This window comes from Lagopus muta, chromosome 6 (genome assembly GCF_023343835.1).
Source record: "Lagopus muta isolate bLagMut1 chromosome 6, bLagMut1 primary, whole genome shotgun sequence".
NCBI classification, from domain to species: Eukaryota; Metazoa; Chordata; class Aves; order Galliformes; family Phasianidae; genus Lagopus; species Lagopus muta.
The window spans coordinates 58,482,919-58,498,547 of NC_064438.1; the positions used below are offsets into that span (position 1 = coordinate 58,482,919).

Sequence of the window (15,629 nt, forward strand, 5' to 3'; positions counted from 1 at the left end):
TGATTATGGGATTTCGAGCCCTGAATGTTTCTTTGTATTGCCCAAGCAGAGAGTGAAAATGCTTTACGATACCAAAGACAGAAGGAAGATCCTCAGATATTACAAAGCAGGGACCAGGATTTAATGCTTTTAAAAAGACCAGTGCCTGCAATCCACTTGCACCATGATGTGAGACATGAGCCATAGGAGATGTGACTGGCTGTGTAGCTTTAGGTAATGCACCAATGCAATACTAAACAACAACATATGCACTGCATTTGTAATGAGATTGGACTTTTAACCTTCTAAAGCAGTGGGAAACAATAGGGCTTTTAAAAATACCAGCTCAGAGGTAAGGAGAGGGTCAGCCCCTTACAATTTATATTTATAAAGTTGCATAGCTGAGTTTCACTTTGAATTAGAAATTATTTGAAAAAGTCAGAGGAAATCAGGGGAGGAGGGAGAAAAAGAATGTTAGCATAGGGGAAAAAACTAGGAGACAACAAAAGAAATGGCAGAGGAGGCTTCTCAAAAAGCACCCAGGGAATTACGCTCCCTGGGCCCCAGCTCACACACTGCCATTAGTGGTGGCTCATCCACTTACCTGAGATGCAACACAAGAGCTGATGGGCACATTATCCTCTCTGCATCAGATGTTAATGCCTCCAGAAGTACCAGGCAACAACCCTTCTGTCTAGAGAGATGACCCACGTGAAACTGAAGTCAGAACTTCAGCTGCTATAAATGAGATCAGAGTGAATCCAGCTGATTCACACTAATTTAATGAACCTGATGAACTTGCCACAGAAAATATCAGAAAGCAATGAACCACTTTAATGACAGATAGAAGCCTGAAGCTCATTCCATACACCACACTAACCTCAGGAAAAAGGAGAGCAGGAATGGAGCCCCACAGCAGAACATTGGCATTGGGTCTGGGCAGAGGGCCGTGCTTCAACTCCATACAAGAACAGGAGCTCCCCATGAGGCAAGCAGTCACGTCCTCCATCCTAATTCCTCTCCTGCCTTGCGCTGAGGAGAGGGGAGCCCCTCTCTCCAGTTCAATCCAACACAACCCTGAGCTCAGCAGGTTTAAGTGGGAGGTGCAGACTTTGCCCACAATTTTATACACCAAGCTAGAGGCCATCTGATGACGTTTCCCTCACCAAACAGATTCCAACAGCAGGAAAGCAAATAAAAGAACAACTAAAGAAAAGAAAAAAAAAATAGAAGAAGATTCATGATTGCCAAATTCTGACACCATTTTTGGTAGAAACATGGGACTGGACAGGATCACAGTGAGCTCAGATCTCTGCAACCTCAACCAAACTCACAGCACTGTTTCAGGAGGACGCAAAGGACATTTCCTTCACACACTTTCAGATATTACAGGTCAGTGGACATCGTTACTCAACACCCTACTGGATCAACCGTGGTTCTATGGGAAAAGACCAAGTGCTACAACCCTGACCTGCCTCAGGTGGAGCGCAGGAGATCAGCAGAGCCTCATCAATGCAGCCATGGGAACGTGTTACATCAAAGAACGCAGCAAACAGATAACCTTGTCCCAGTCCACAGGGACAACAGAAAGAAACCTCAAGCTTCCTTTCAGGGAAATGGAAGGAGCTAAGAGAAGGCCAGCGTCCCCAGCATCCGTGCAAATGCTCTGTTATATCACCAGTGGCACAACCTGCACAGCCCTGCTGTTCTACAGCCCCATGTTGCCCTGCCAGCCACAGACCTGTACATTTTAGATGCTGGGGATAGGGTTAGGGTAAAGGCCCTTTCTTGAGCCTAAACTTTAAGCACATCTTTCTGTTTTTCCAGCTCTGTGGATGCAGTCTGCCTCCAGCTATCCACCCAGGCATTACCCGTGTCACTGCTGCGGCACTCAGAAGCTGGCACCTCCTGTTCATGAGGCTGAGCAGCACTGCAAGCAGCCAAGTACTCTAGTCCTTCACCAAGCAAAACAACCCAAGGAGGATTTGGCAGGAGAAGGAGCAGCAGAATCTGACCCAAGTCAAATGCAACTCTCCAAGAAATTCCTTTTCACTTGCAAGTGACATACAGACTTGGCCTGCCTTCCTCTGACTTACCAGCACCCTCCTGTAAGGCAGCATTAGAAAGGAGCCTGTCTCACCCAGGGATGTTTTTCAACAATACTTCATGTCCTCTTTTACTGTCTTCTTTTTAAGCCACTTCCAAGCTCCATTCCTTCTGCTCCCTACTCAGATCAGACTAATAAGAACATCACCTCAGGGAAAAGACTTGTACACAGACAGACTTCCTCTTCAGAGGATCAAACAGACCAGACTGTTCCTTTTCAAGTTTTATTAATCCTGGTTCATAATTTCCACCACATCATTAGTCATTTCCTATTATTGAATAGCTGGTAGCAGCAGCATCGCACAGTAAATAGCAAGATAACCATGCCACCTGCAATTTCTTGGCTGATACCTTCCCACAACCACATCTGGGGAAAAGACGAAGAGGTAAAATTAAAAGCCCAGCCATGTCGACTTTTTTGATCTGTGGCTCATTTCTTTTATTCACATCATCTGCTCAGCTGGCTGCATAAGCTGCTGCAGACCTTGTTTAAAAACAGCTCCAGAAGATTAACACTAAAACCAGCAGTTTGGAAATGTGGTGATTTTCACTGGAATGCCCGTTCCGAGGCATGCAGGGTCTGAGGGGATCTTGCTGGTTATCAGGCCTTGTTCTTTATTTGGCTTCCTAAGCTTTTCCTGGTTTGTCAACATCCTTTAGGTAATTTTGCCACCAAAAATGGGCAGAGAATTCAAATGCCTTCAAGCAATCTGTTTCCTATTGAGTTTTTCTTGCCCTCTCTCCAGCAAAACTTATTTTTCTAATAATATCCTTTTTTCCTTCTACCGTCCAGCTCAGGAGACTAATTGGGAAAGAACGCCACAGCCTTTTCAGTTTCAGTATAATATCCCAGGAGTTGGACTCGTTGATCCTTATGGGTCCCTTCCGACATGGGATGTTCTATGATTCTATGATCTGCATTCCTGGAGTGTTCTTGTGGACCCTCTTCTTTCCTTCCATAGCGCAAGGGTCCCCCACTCAAGTTCTGGGTCAGAGTTTCCACGTGGTTCAGTGTTTGGTGGGGCAGGACAGACCCCCAGCCAACAGCTTGGGTCAGAAGTGTGTGGCTGCAATGACCATGGCACAGCTGTTAGAACAGGGAGAACCGATTCCCACCCCAGCAGTGCAACTTCTCCTCTTTCCTTCTTTCCCACTATCTGAGTAAATTTTCCAGCCACCCTTCTTCTGGTCTGCTGTTTCCCCACAAGCTCTGCAGGACAGCCTCACCCTGGCCCCACACCAAGTTCACTGAAGACAAGGAGTCCTCCCACCATCTCAAGGGCAGGCAATGGAATCCCCAGGACTCCAAAAGGATTTCCTCCTTTTCACTTGTCCTCGTGACTGCAGCCTGGTACACAAGCACAATCACTTGGACTGGTGTGTTCCTAGCAGGAAGGAATGGCTTTGGGTTTATGGCAGAGCAGGTTGCTGCTGCAGACTTCCTGCATGACCTTAGGGAAGAAGTCACTTGCCATCAGACCTTCTCAGTGCTTGTTTCAGTTCGTGCCCATTCTTCTGAACACAGATATTGTTTATTAGAGGTCATCTGAGTCCTAGGTGAAAAGAGGTAATTAAACGCCCGATGACTAATGTGTTTAACACATTAACATGTGTTTGCTTTCATAGGGGCTTTGTGAAAACGTGATCTGCCAACCTTGTGTGCCACTGCTGGCGCTCAGTGCTTCAATCTGCCAACCACAGGTAGCAACACCTGAGTGCATCTGTCCCTGTTTACAGCAGCCCAGTGGGACAGCCAGCTCAGTGCCCCACAGCTTGTGCTGTCCTTACATATAGGACAAGAGAATTGTCCTTTGCAATCCAAGATGTCTGCATGTTTCTTTATGCTCGTTTATGTTTTCATCTCCATTACTCTCCTAAATACACATAAGCGTACGCTCATCTTTCAGACTACCAGATTCTTCTCTGACCCAACTCCCTAATCCCACCCGAGCTTTTTGTGTCCCTGTCTCCCCTGCGGTGTGGGCAGATAGACTGATTCACCTCTTGAGAAGGAGATGGAGAGGACGGCATCACAGAGGTCAACAGCATTCCATGGCAGGTCATTTCAGAGCGCTTTGAATTTCACAGCGTTTTTCAGGGACTCAGTCTCGCTCAGTCTCCCATGCCCACCCTCAGTGAAGGCAGGAGCTGCTTTCCCCAGCCGCCCCTCTCAGTTCTTCCAAGGGAGCCTAGAGCTGAGATGATAACTGGGGCTCCTTCAACAAGCTAAGGGGGGTGAACCAGCCAACAGAGCCAACAGGGAGTCCCCAAATTCCTTAGCTGTTACAGCAGACTTTTCACTGTCACCCAGGCAAGCAACTTAATCCCCTACCCTGCTTCTAGCGAGCATGAGCTTATCCTGCACAATAAAATCTTCCTCCCTTGGAGGAGTGCAAAAAGCTCTAATTAGCGTTCCTAAAGTATCTTCAGGCCTCAGACCATAAAAGTGTAAATGGCTCATCTTCCAAATAATAGCAATAAAATCCTGGAATCAGTAACTTGACCGTAACTGCTACATGGGTATAATAAATTGCTTTTGCCATCTCAAAATGAATTGTCATGAATCAGGGCCTTTGTTCTCGCAGTCAGTGAGTTATTTTTTGCCCTTCTGATGGAATTCCTGCAATAACAATGGGGGAAGCATGTAATGGAGAGTGACGGGCATCTTTATAAACAACGCTGGTCACACGAGCCATATATCAGAGAAATAGATTTCTGGTACAGTAACATCTCAACAGCTTAGCGAAGATGGGGACAGCCTGTTGATCTGGTTACTCTGTATAGAGGCAGAGTTTTTTATTTTAAGCTCCTATAATCTTAAGAGACAAAAGGACAGAATCATTTCCAGCCATATTTTTCAAATGGGAAACAGAGGGCAGTGAGCAACTGATCAGATCCGAGGAGACTGAGAGGAGGCTGGGAACTGAGCTCAGCTCAGGGCTTTAACTGCGAGCTTCTCCTTTTCTTTCAGTTCCCAAGGAAAACCCTGCCTTTGCCAGGATCCTGGTCACAAAGCTGCTGTGTAACTGCTCTGTGACAGCAAGCACTGCTGAACTCCTGTGCACAGCAACAGGAGCCCGGGATCTGAACCCCACTGTGCCCTTCAGCCCCAGGCAGGATCAAACCCTGACATCCCAGGTTTGAAAGCTCTGCATTTCACATTCCTTCACCAATAGGAACAGCACATCTTAATTCAAGAGAGGGTCAGGCTGTAGCTCCTTATAGCAAACAGGGAGGAGGGAATGGTTTGTCATGGAACCTAATTATTTAGCAGCATGCTGAAAAGTTGCCTGGCAGGGTCTGCCCTTGCAGACAGCACTTTCTCCCCTAATAGTGATCCTGATAGCAGGACTTTTATCAGCAGGGCAGCACTGCGCTCTGCTCAGAGCCCAGTGATCAAGTGGCCTTCACAGCTGCCACTGCTTCCTATTAAAAGGCTACAAGGGGCCTGTGAGATTAAGAAAGGATAAAAACAAGTACTTATCATTTGGGAAGTAATGTCACTGGTTATCTAAAGCAATGTAATTATATCACAAGCTTTATCTGCGAGTGGCTTTTTCCTTCCAGGGGGTAGGAATAGAAAAACTTTTCACTTCATAATGAGTCCTATTGAAACTCCATTTTGCCCTTGGCAAAAGGCCATTATCCAGCAGAAACATGTAATCATCCTAAAAATGCATAATGGCATGGAAAACGGACAAGTAGTTTCTTGAAATATTGTTTGTAAAAGGCCTAATTTATAATGGGGATTGTTTGTGTTAGGGCCTTTTGGCATGTATGGTTAACAAGAACTTGCTGTTCTGCTGCCAGTTTGTCTAATCAAGAGGGCCTTGTGTAGGCCTCCCTCGATACGGCCACGGCAACAATGGCAGCTTTTTCCAGGAGCTGCCCCATCATGACAGAGCAGCCCACTGCTTCATCTGTTGTTCCTCGTGATGGACACCGCTGCTGTCAATGTGCCACATCAAGGCAGAAACATCATCGGATTCAGTGCACTGCTGTCTGTCTAGAGAAATGTTAGGAATGAGCTGGCAGCACCATTAATTGAGTTCAATCATGCAACTGTTGGCTCTTTGTAGCGATGCCATGGTGTGACCAACGCCCTCCGGAGCGTTCCTTCCTCCGGAGGAAAAGCAGCAGTTTGCACACACGCTATGAATGAAAGCTCTGGCCCTGCAAAGAGTTGGATCACGTGCGTGAGAAAGCATTCTCCAAAAGGAAATGAGAAAGTCACAGAATCACAGAACGGCCCGGGTTGGAAGGGACCTCAAGGCTCATGAAGCTCCAACCCCCCTGTGCCATGCAGGGCCACCAACCTCCCCGTTTCACAGCAGCCCAGGCTGCCCAGGGCCCCATCCAACCTGGCTCTGAACGCCGCCAGGGATGGACGGGGCCTCTCTGGAGCGTCTGCAGTAAACACTCTTCACCTGCTTTATTATTAGGTTCCGAGTACGCTTTGCTTGCATTTTGTATCCACAAAATGGGAGTGAGAAAGTCCCCATTATATCTGCAGATATCATAAATGCTAACAAATATGTAGGCTTACCAGGCATCTTGGTCCATGGCAAACTCTGCAGGTGCCCAATACACCTTCTGGAGTCCCTCCAAGCATCTTCCTTTATGCTGGGAAGGGTTCCACCCAGTGCTCCTGGCAGATCCGGTGCTCAGCCCACATGCCAGCTTTGGAGGAACTTTCCCCCAAAGCAGAGCTAAAGCTACACAATACACCTTCCTGATGATCCTGGATTTGGGAAGCAGGGCGCCATGCGGAGGGGAGAAATGTGCTGGAAAGCAAGCATGAGAGATTACCTTAGAGCAGAGCACAAGATGATACCGCTCCCACCAGTGAGCCACAGTGCACAGCACAGAGGGAAAGGAGGAACCACGGATTTCAAGACTTCCAATGCCAAGATCCAGGCCTGAAAAGTTGTACCTTGTGACACAAAGCAGTCATTTGCTGTAGGTTTGTGCCTTGAGGCCTCCAGCACAGACGATGCCTACTGAGCCTGGCACTGTACGTGCCTTTATTTTAAGACAGTCCTCGCTACTGAGAGCTTAGAATTGACACAGAATGGTATTTTTAACAAAAGTACAATAATTGCCACAAGTAAGATGAAAACAAAGCTATAATTTGGACAGCTTGACAGTATGTGAAGGCCCTCTGTAGAGAAACATAGTTCAAAGCATTTTTGGCTTTCAGGCAGTTTTGCTGAATCCATGGGTATCTCCCTAATGCATAGAAAACAAGAATCCTTCTTTATTTGCTCCAAAGCTGTGTTTGTACAGTAACTTCTGAAGAAGGCGCTTCTTCCTTCCATAACCAAATAAAATGATCCCCTGGGTTATTTTTAGTCCTCATGGCCCAAAGACATCGCTTGGCTCTCTACCACAAGCCCAGCCGTGTGTTACTATATTAAAAAATGTGAAAATGTAATTACGGGGTACTGAAGCCAGTGTCTGCAGACAAAACCTGCCAGAAGTGAGGAGACAGGAAACACGGGCCCTTCGGAGCCGCGCGGGGCCTTCCCTGCCTCGCTCCTCACCAGGACCGAGAGGGGCGAGATGGGGCCCGGCTCTGCAGGGCGGCTGACTCACAGCTGCCTTTCTGTAGGAACGGGTTTGCTGTAACCTGCAAGTGCAATCCTCACTCCCCACAGTTTAAAAAACCCTTCCCTGCCAATCCACAGTGTGGCACCACCTATGCCTGGTCACACTGAAGCCACCCATTCTTCACATGGAGAAAAGAGCCTGGATCATTTCCCCTTTGCATCCCAGCATTCTTCCACAATGGAGGGCCGATGTCACCAGGTCACATTTATCTTCATGCTCTTTACTGCCCAGCTTTCATGTATCTTCCGCTTCTAGACTGCACGTCTATTCTCCCCACTGAACCATAGAATCATTCAGGTTGGAAAAGACCTCTGAGATCCCCAAGCCCAGCCCAGCCCACCCCACCATTCCACATCCCTCAGTGCCACATCTCGTCTGAACACCTCCACGGATGGTGACCCCACCACTGCTGGGCAGCTGTGCCACTGCAGCACCACCCTTTCAGAATATAAATGTTTCCTCATGTCCAACCTGAACCTCTTCTGACACAACTTGAGACCATCACCTCTCGTCCCATCACTGTTACCTGGAAGCAGAGACTGACCCTCACCTTGCTACCACCTCCTTTCAGGGAGCTGGAGAGGATGATAAGATCTCCCCTGATACCTTAATACTGTGCTTGAGCTGGCAGCTACCATCCGTGGCAGGGTGGCAGAATGAAAACCTGCTCTACTTTATCCAGCTGTCCCTATCAGGCTGCAAGCCCTAAGCGTCCCCATGCAGGCACATGGCAGAGTGCAGCTAAGCAGAGCCAAAAGCAAGCACAGCTCCACTTTCTCTGAGACCCCAGGACAGCAGCACAAGTAGCTACTGAAGAGTGAAGGTATGAAGAAAGCAAAAGCACTTTTCCTCAGGGCGTGTGAGCTCTGACAGGAAACTTCAGAGAAACTCTGGGGGAGGGATAAGTCATCGGGATGATGAATCGCCCACTGCCCTACAGAGTCATTTCCAATCCAACTGTCTTTAGGAGAGTTGCCTCTGAGCTGAGCACAAAATCCTCTTCAAAATATACATGGAGTCTCAGGGTAAAGAAGCCAGGCACACAACGCAGAGCTAGGATTGGTATTAATAGAATGCAGACAGCAAGTTGCTCACCTGCTCCTTCCTTCCGACATCAGCCTGATCTCTTAGCAGTCTATCAGTTTGTCCCTTGCTACTGGCCTCTCACTGACAAAAAGCTGAGCATTTGCTGACAGAAGGAAATGCAAGAGGCAGGAGCGGTTGGCCCAGCCCAGCACAGCCAAGCGAGCCGCAGGAGGCTGAGCAGCAAAGACTTGTCCATTTCCAGCTCAAAATGACCAAGTCTTCCGTAATGCCTTGCCAAAGCCAAGAACCCCTCTCCAACGGTTGCCCTGTAAACCTCCTGCCAAGCTCTTTTGCTTTGGCACTTTGCAATAAAATTGCACATTTCAACATTTTGCACAGCTTGATTCTGCAGCTAATACAATGACAATGTTTCAAGTGGAAGATTAAACATCAGGACGCTCCCTGTATCCTCACATTATCCACATCCAAACTCCTGCTTTGCCCATTCACGCTTCTTGCTTTAAGCTCTCAGAATCCATCCACGTAGCCTGGTTTACCCAGAGTCCCGTTACTGCAGCACTTCCCCACGTTCCCCTCTGGCCGGGAGCGCTGGGACCTCTCCAACGCAGTATCCGCAGTGCCACCTTCTGGTCTGCCATACGAATCCCAGCCACTCTGCTGCAGAATGATGGAATCATTCAGGTTGGAGAAGACCTCTAAGATCCCCACGCCCAACCCCAGCCCACCCCACCGTGCCCACTGCCCACATCCCTCAGTGCCACATCTCCTCAGCTCTGGAGCACCTCCAGGGATGGTGATCCCACCACTCCTGGGCAGCTGTGCCACTGCATTACCACTCTTTCAGAGACTAAATCTTTCCTAATATCCGACCTGAGAAGGGCTTGTCAGCTTGCCCATCCCCACTGCAGTTACCAGCTCTCATGGCCACAAGCAAAACCTCTCATGCAGATGGTCCAACGCACTCCAGTCCCATCATTTCAGTTCACCAGCCTGCAGAGCTCAGAGCATTTGCTTTTCTCCAGCTCAGGAATCTTCAGACCGTTTTCCTCTCCAGGAAAACAGATAAACAGAGGAGTAACTCCTGCACTTCTTCTTGGCCTGCTGTCCCAAGATCTACAAATAGGCCGCTGTGCTGCTGCAAGCTGCAGCATGTGAGCCGTGATCTGATATCAGCTCACCGTACCTGATAACAGAGGTGCCTCTGCAGATGTCTGCAGCGCCCCAGGCTGTCCCCCAGAAGCTTCTCAGCTGCTTCACACCCTCAGCACATCAGCAGGTGCAATCCTCTTGAGGACAGCCACAGATCCATGTCCTGAAGCTCGGCACCAACGGCTGCAAAGGAAGAAAAGCCGTCAGCAGCCTGCCTTGAAGTTGTTCGTCGGACTTCTGTATTAATTCTCCACCGCATTATTTACAGCCATACTAAAAAATTAAGTGCTTCATGGAGCTTCTCTGTGGGTTTTGGACACATGGAACAAATGTGATTTCCTGAAGCTTGCAACACATTGGCAGCATATCAGCAATTTCAATGCATCTCTCTAAATAAGGACTTAATTCTCTTTTATTATAGGCCCCATTATACTGCTCCCAGTGGCTAAAGGGGCCTTGAGTTTTGGCAGAAACGTCATTTACACCCACCTTATGTCCTTCTTACAGAATTCTGATCTATAAAAGAAAGAGGCAGTGTACTGTGCAGCTCCAGCTTGCAGTCTGGAAGCCAGAAGTTTTCCACTGCCCCTGGCTTTAGCCAACTGGGAAGCCATTTCAAACCAAGAGCTCAGCTTCCACCAATGCACTTGTATTTCACTTCCTTGTACTAATGGAGCCCTTAACAAAGCTACATTATAAGAGCAGGGGAAAACAATCCAGATCTCGTGATGTAAAGGACATATTAGTGATAGGACTAGAGGGAATGGCCTCAGGTTGCTCCAGGGGAGATTCAAGTTGGATGTTAGGAAAAGATTTCTTCTCCGAAAGAGTGGTAAGGTGCTGGAATGGGCTGCTCAAGGAGATGGGCTAGGTTAGCTGCACCCTAACCCTAACCAACCTGGAAGTGTTTGAGAACCATTGAGATGTTGTACTGAGGGACATGGTTTGGTGGGGAAATATTGGTGGTAGGTGGATGGTTGGACTGGATGATCTCGCAAGTCTTTTCCAACCTTGGTGATGCTACGATGCTGTGATTCACCCTCATCTGGAGGGTTCAGCTATGGCACTGCAGCAGTTCTAGGCCCTTTCTGGGGCACCCCACCAGGAAACCCTGCCAGGATGAATCTGTTTGAAGAGAAGCAATCCTCTGTGCCTTCTCTACGAAACAGACCACGATACGTCATTCCTCTCCATCTGCTCTCTGAGGCACGGATTGCCTCCTGCATGTGCGGGTGATGCCTGGCATACACAACTCCGATCTCGGTTGGCCTCTACGGTAACACACCATAATATTTGGATGAGGAGAGCTTACACATATGGGAAGTCCCACTGGCTTCTAGAAGAAGTCTCCCGACTTAGCCTGGGAACTGCGATTGGGAGACGTAATCATAACAAAGCACAGCCTTTATCTCCCAGCGGGAATTCTTCCAGCTTCCATTCTTTAGAGCCTTATCCATCCCTTTGTAAAATATTTCTTTTTTTTTCTAATGAAGAACTTTCCAACTGAACTCACATTTCCAAAGATGATTTTGAAAAGAACATACAATTTTGGGGATAAACTGGCGAAATTCCAGTTGAGCTCTCACCACTGCAGTTGCAGCAATTTTCCCATCCAAATATACCCCCGGCGTGGAGAGCAATCACACTATCACTGCATAAAGCTGTTTTGATAGATCAGTTCCCTCACCGAGCAGATTTTATACTCATCAGAACTATTTATACATGCTCACATATCAGAGCTATTCTAGGAATTAGCAGTATGAATAATCACGTTAGTCATTCTCGAAGGAACAAACAGATGCAGTAGCTTTATTCATGCAAAGCAGGGATACCTACGAGAAAGCTGATTCCCTCTTCCTGCCTGCTGCTTTAAATGCATGCACACACATCCACGTGCATGCGTGGATCACACGTCCCATTGCAACCAAAGATCAAGCTTAATTAAATAAACAGCAACAAAGAAAGCAGGTTCTGTCTATTTTTAAACAAGTATGCCCTAAACGTGCACCAAATCAAAACTCCTTAGCGCACACTGCTAAGAGCTTTTGTAAAATCCAGCTTAAGGGAATTAGGCACGCAGATCTAATTGAATTTCAGGGCGATACGGACACCTCCGTCCTTGAAGCTCCTCTGGAAACTCCTGTCTTATCCAATACATGGTTCACTTTCCAGCTGAGAAATACCTTAGTAATGGTACACTTAACACTCAACAGTCATTTGACCTATTTTACTAATGTGTTTGGGAAGGAGGTTAATTAACAGTGGATAGCTATATCCTTAAGCTTAATTTTTCCAACAACCCTGCTCATAAAAGGAAAAATTGAGTACATATTAAAGGAAGCAAGCAATTAAGTTGCACAAATAGTGAGCTCATTGAACTGCAGCTGACTTCTATCATGTCAAAGAACAACTAAACACAGAAGCAATGAAAAGATTGTTGCCACGACCACCACTGAGAACTGCCTGGCAATAAAGATGAATAACTTCCTACTTGAAGATTACTGATTAAGGCTCTTAGAAACCAAAAGGTTGGATATAGGCATATCTGAAGCAAAATATTTTAATGCACATTTGGCAGATTCTGTAACGTATTTACAGTGGATTTAAAGCAAAGATTTATACAACTCCAGTAAACTCTGTTTGAAGCAGTCTTTAAAATGACCACCGTTCCAAACTCCGAAAGCACCAGGGAACTGGTTTGTTTCAAAGGAGCTTCCTTTTCTGTTTCCTAAACACAGAGGTGGGGAAATGGAAGGTCGAGCATCCATAGGCCTAAGCACACTGTTGATGGACGGCGCACACAGAGCCCTGGCCACCTGCTTGCCATGGGGCTGTGCCCCTGTGCAGCACAGCCTGCTGGGGAGGAGGCCAGACAGACAGACAGCCAGAGCTGGGCATCCATGCGTGGGACCACAGGGCAGCTTTGAGTGGTTGCCTTGGTTGTCCTGCTGCAGATCCCCACTACTGCAAATCCTGGGAAATATTGCTGAGTAGGGGACAATCCAAGCAGTGCAGCACGGAGCTCTTCAGCTAAACCCCTGCTGATAGCAACAGCTGGGGCTGAAAAGGAACTGTAATCATAGAATTGTAGAATCATCGAATCATTCAGGTTGGAAAAGACCTCCCAGATCCCCAGGCCCAACCCCACCATGCCCACTGCCCACATCCCTCAGTGTCACATCTCCATGGCTCTGGAACACCCCCGGGGATGGTGACCCCACCACTGCTGGGCAGCTGTGCCACTGCAGCTCTGCTCTTTGGAAGGTATTTTTTTTCCCAATATCCAATCCAAATTTTTTTCCTAATACCCAACCTTTAGTGGCAGCAGAACAAAACCCAAGTGTTTTGCAGTGAGAGTGCAACACACTGACGAACACGTGCTGCATGTTCCCATCTCCGTCCAACGCAGACAGCTGATTGCAGTCATGCCTCTGTCTCTCCCGACTCAAACGACAGGTTTTCCTGTGTATAATTCCAGGAATACACAACACTGGCCAACACGCCACATGTTAGGAACAGCACACCCCAGAAAGTGCTGCCATGTGCTTTTCCTTCACCCGGCCCACCAAGGCTAAGCTAGCCAAAATCCAGTGCCCCAGAGCAACCATTGTGGCAGCTGTTCTCTTATAGTACATCAGCAAACCCACCTTCTAAATGAATAGGAAAGAGAATTTCCATAGCCACGTGCTGTCAAATCCAGACTTAATAACTGTGCTTTTCGTAGGGACATCTCGAAACCCAAGAGGGAAAGCACGGTGAGCTCCCCTCCCCACACATCAGGACTCCCTGTGTCACCACCTGAGTGCCACTGGCCTGCACAGAAGCACACAGTCAGGGGAAAGGCACTGACCAACACTGCCATGCCCCAGTGGTGGAATCAGAGCAATGAACTCTGCAGAGATGTCGGGGAAAGAACTGGAAAGGCAGTTTGGCTGGGAGCAGACAGTGAGAGCATTCAGGCAGAAGAGTCAGGAAAATTTTATTCAGATAAGTTCTGATTATTTGCAGTCTGTGACTAAATATGAGGCACCTGCAAATGCAATAGAGCAAAAATCTACAAAGCAGAAAGCAGCTTTGTCCGGCGTCCAGGGAACAGCTGGCTCTGCCTAGAGAAAGACACTTCATTTTAGGTAGAGCAGGTTGAGAGGCTATATGCAGTCCCATGACAAATGGCATTAAATACGATTATTGCTCTCTTAGCTCTCACTGTAAAATACTTCTCCGCACTAATGACATGAATTTTGAGCTGATGTTTTTAAACATCAAATCCAAACAAACAGAAACTACGCTCCAAGCGCAATTATCCCGATGGCTTCCAAGGGCTTCACTTTTTATTTCTCTCCCCCTAATAACTCCTTGAAGTCATCTTCCCCTGAGTTACGGGCCTTGTGCTAATGCCCCACAGCAAGTATCTTCTTACTTCCAATTGCTGTATGATGATGGAAGCAAGACTTGATTTTGTCATTCTTTTAAGTGCAACTTGAAAATAAATAAGTGGGAAGCAGACCTCCATTTCCACCTACTTGCTCCTCTGACTTGAGTCTTTTTGCCCTTGAAAACTTTCTGAATCCACAGTCCCTGCAGTGAATCACATCAAGAAGTAAAAATCTTAATTGTAACATGTAAGTTAAACAGCAAGACATGACTTCATTACAGCGGAGATAAAAGGGCAAGGGATTACTGGCATTTTTCACCTCATCTTAATTCATGGGGCTTCTTGGGACTGATACAATACAAGCACATGTGAGTGCAGGGAAATTATGTCTTAAATGTTTTCATCTGCTTTGGGCACTTTTAGTGCCTTTCCACACCTAGTCCCCACATCTGGAGTCCTGAGCGTTGTGAACTGCTGTGGCTGTGCTCACACCTAGATTCTTGTGCAAGACACAGAAGCACAATGGCACGTTGATTCACAACAGAAAAGGCTTGCATTTCCAAAGCGCCCTTTTACCTCTGATAAAGCAACAACAAGCACTTAACTACCCAGGAGCGTCTCCTTAGCCTGAATGAGATACCGAGACACGGAAACACAAAAGGAAGGTGAGATAAGAGGACTGCAGTGGAAAAAATAGGAACACTAGTTTCTTTAGAATCGCAGAACCATCGAATCATTCAGGTTGGAAAAGATCTCCCAGATCCCCAGGCCCAACCCCAGGCCACCCCACCGTGCCCACTGCCCACATCCCTCAGTGCCACATCCACTGCCCTTGGACACCTCCAAGGATGATGACCCCACCTCTCCTGGGCATCTGTGCCTCTGCAGCACTGCTCTTTTGAAAAGGAATTTTGTCCTTATGTCCAATCTCATTTTTTCCTAATACCCAACCTTCAGCAGCAGCAGAACAAAGCCCAAGTGTTTTGCAGTGAGTGTGCAGCACACTGATGAACACGTGCTGTATGTTCCCATCTCTGTCCAGTGCAGACAGGTGACTGTAGTCATGGCACTGTCTCTCCTGACTCAAACGATAGGTTTTCCTGGGTATAATTCCAGGAATACCCAGCACTGGCCAACATGCTGCATGTTAGGAACAGCACACCCCTGAGAGTCCCTCCGGCCTTATGATCTATAGATCTTCCCTGCATTTGTGGGGACGGAAGCAGTTTTTCAATAGCTCAGACTTACTCTGATAAGGCTAATTTACAGTCTCTCCTCACCAAATGCATTAAACTGCTTTCCAAAAATTCTGCTGCACATTTAGCAGCTGCATTCGCTGCCCATTGGGGTATTTTGGAAAAAG

At 47.3% G+C, this 15,629-nt stretch overlaps 1 long non-coding RNA gene across 3 annotated transcripts in view; it reads right to left on the minus strand.

Annotated features, from left to right (window-relative positions):
• LOC125695123 (uncharacterized) overlaps positions 1-15,629 on the minus strand; it is a 145,812-nt gene that overhangs the window by 58,845 nt on the left and 71,338 nt on the right. For all 3 annotated transcript variants that reach the window (XR_007377809.1, XR_007377808.1, XR_007377807.1), the window contains exons 5-6: positions 9,926-10,074; positions 6,632-6,869 (exon numbers count right to left, since the gene is read on the minus strand). This is a non-coding gene — a long non-coding RNA (uncharacterized LOC125695123). The remainder of the gene's footprint in view (positions 1-6,631; positions 6,870-9,925; positions 10,075-15,629) is intronic.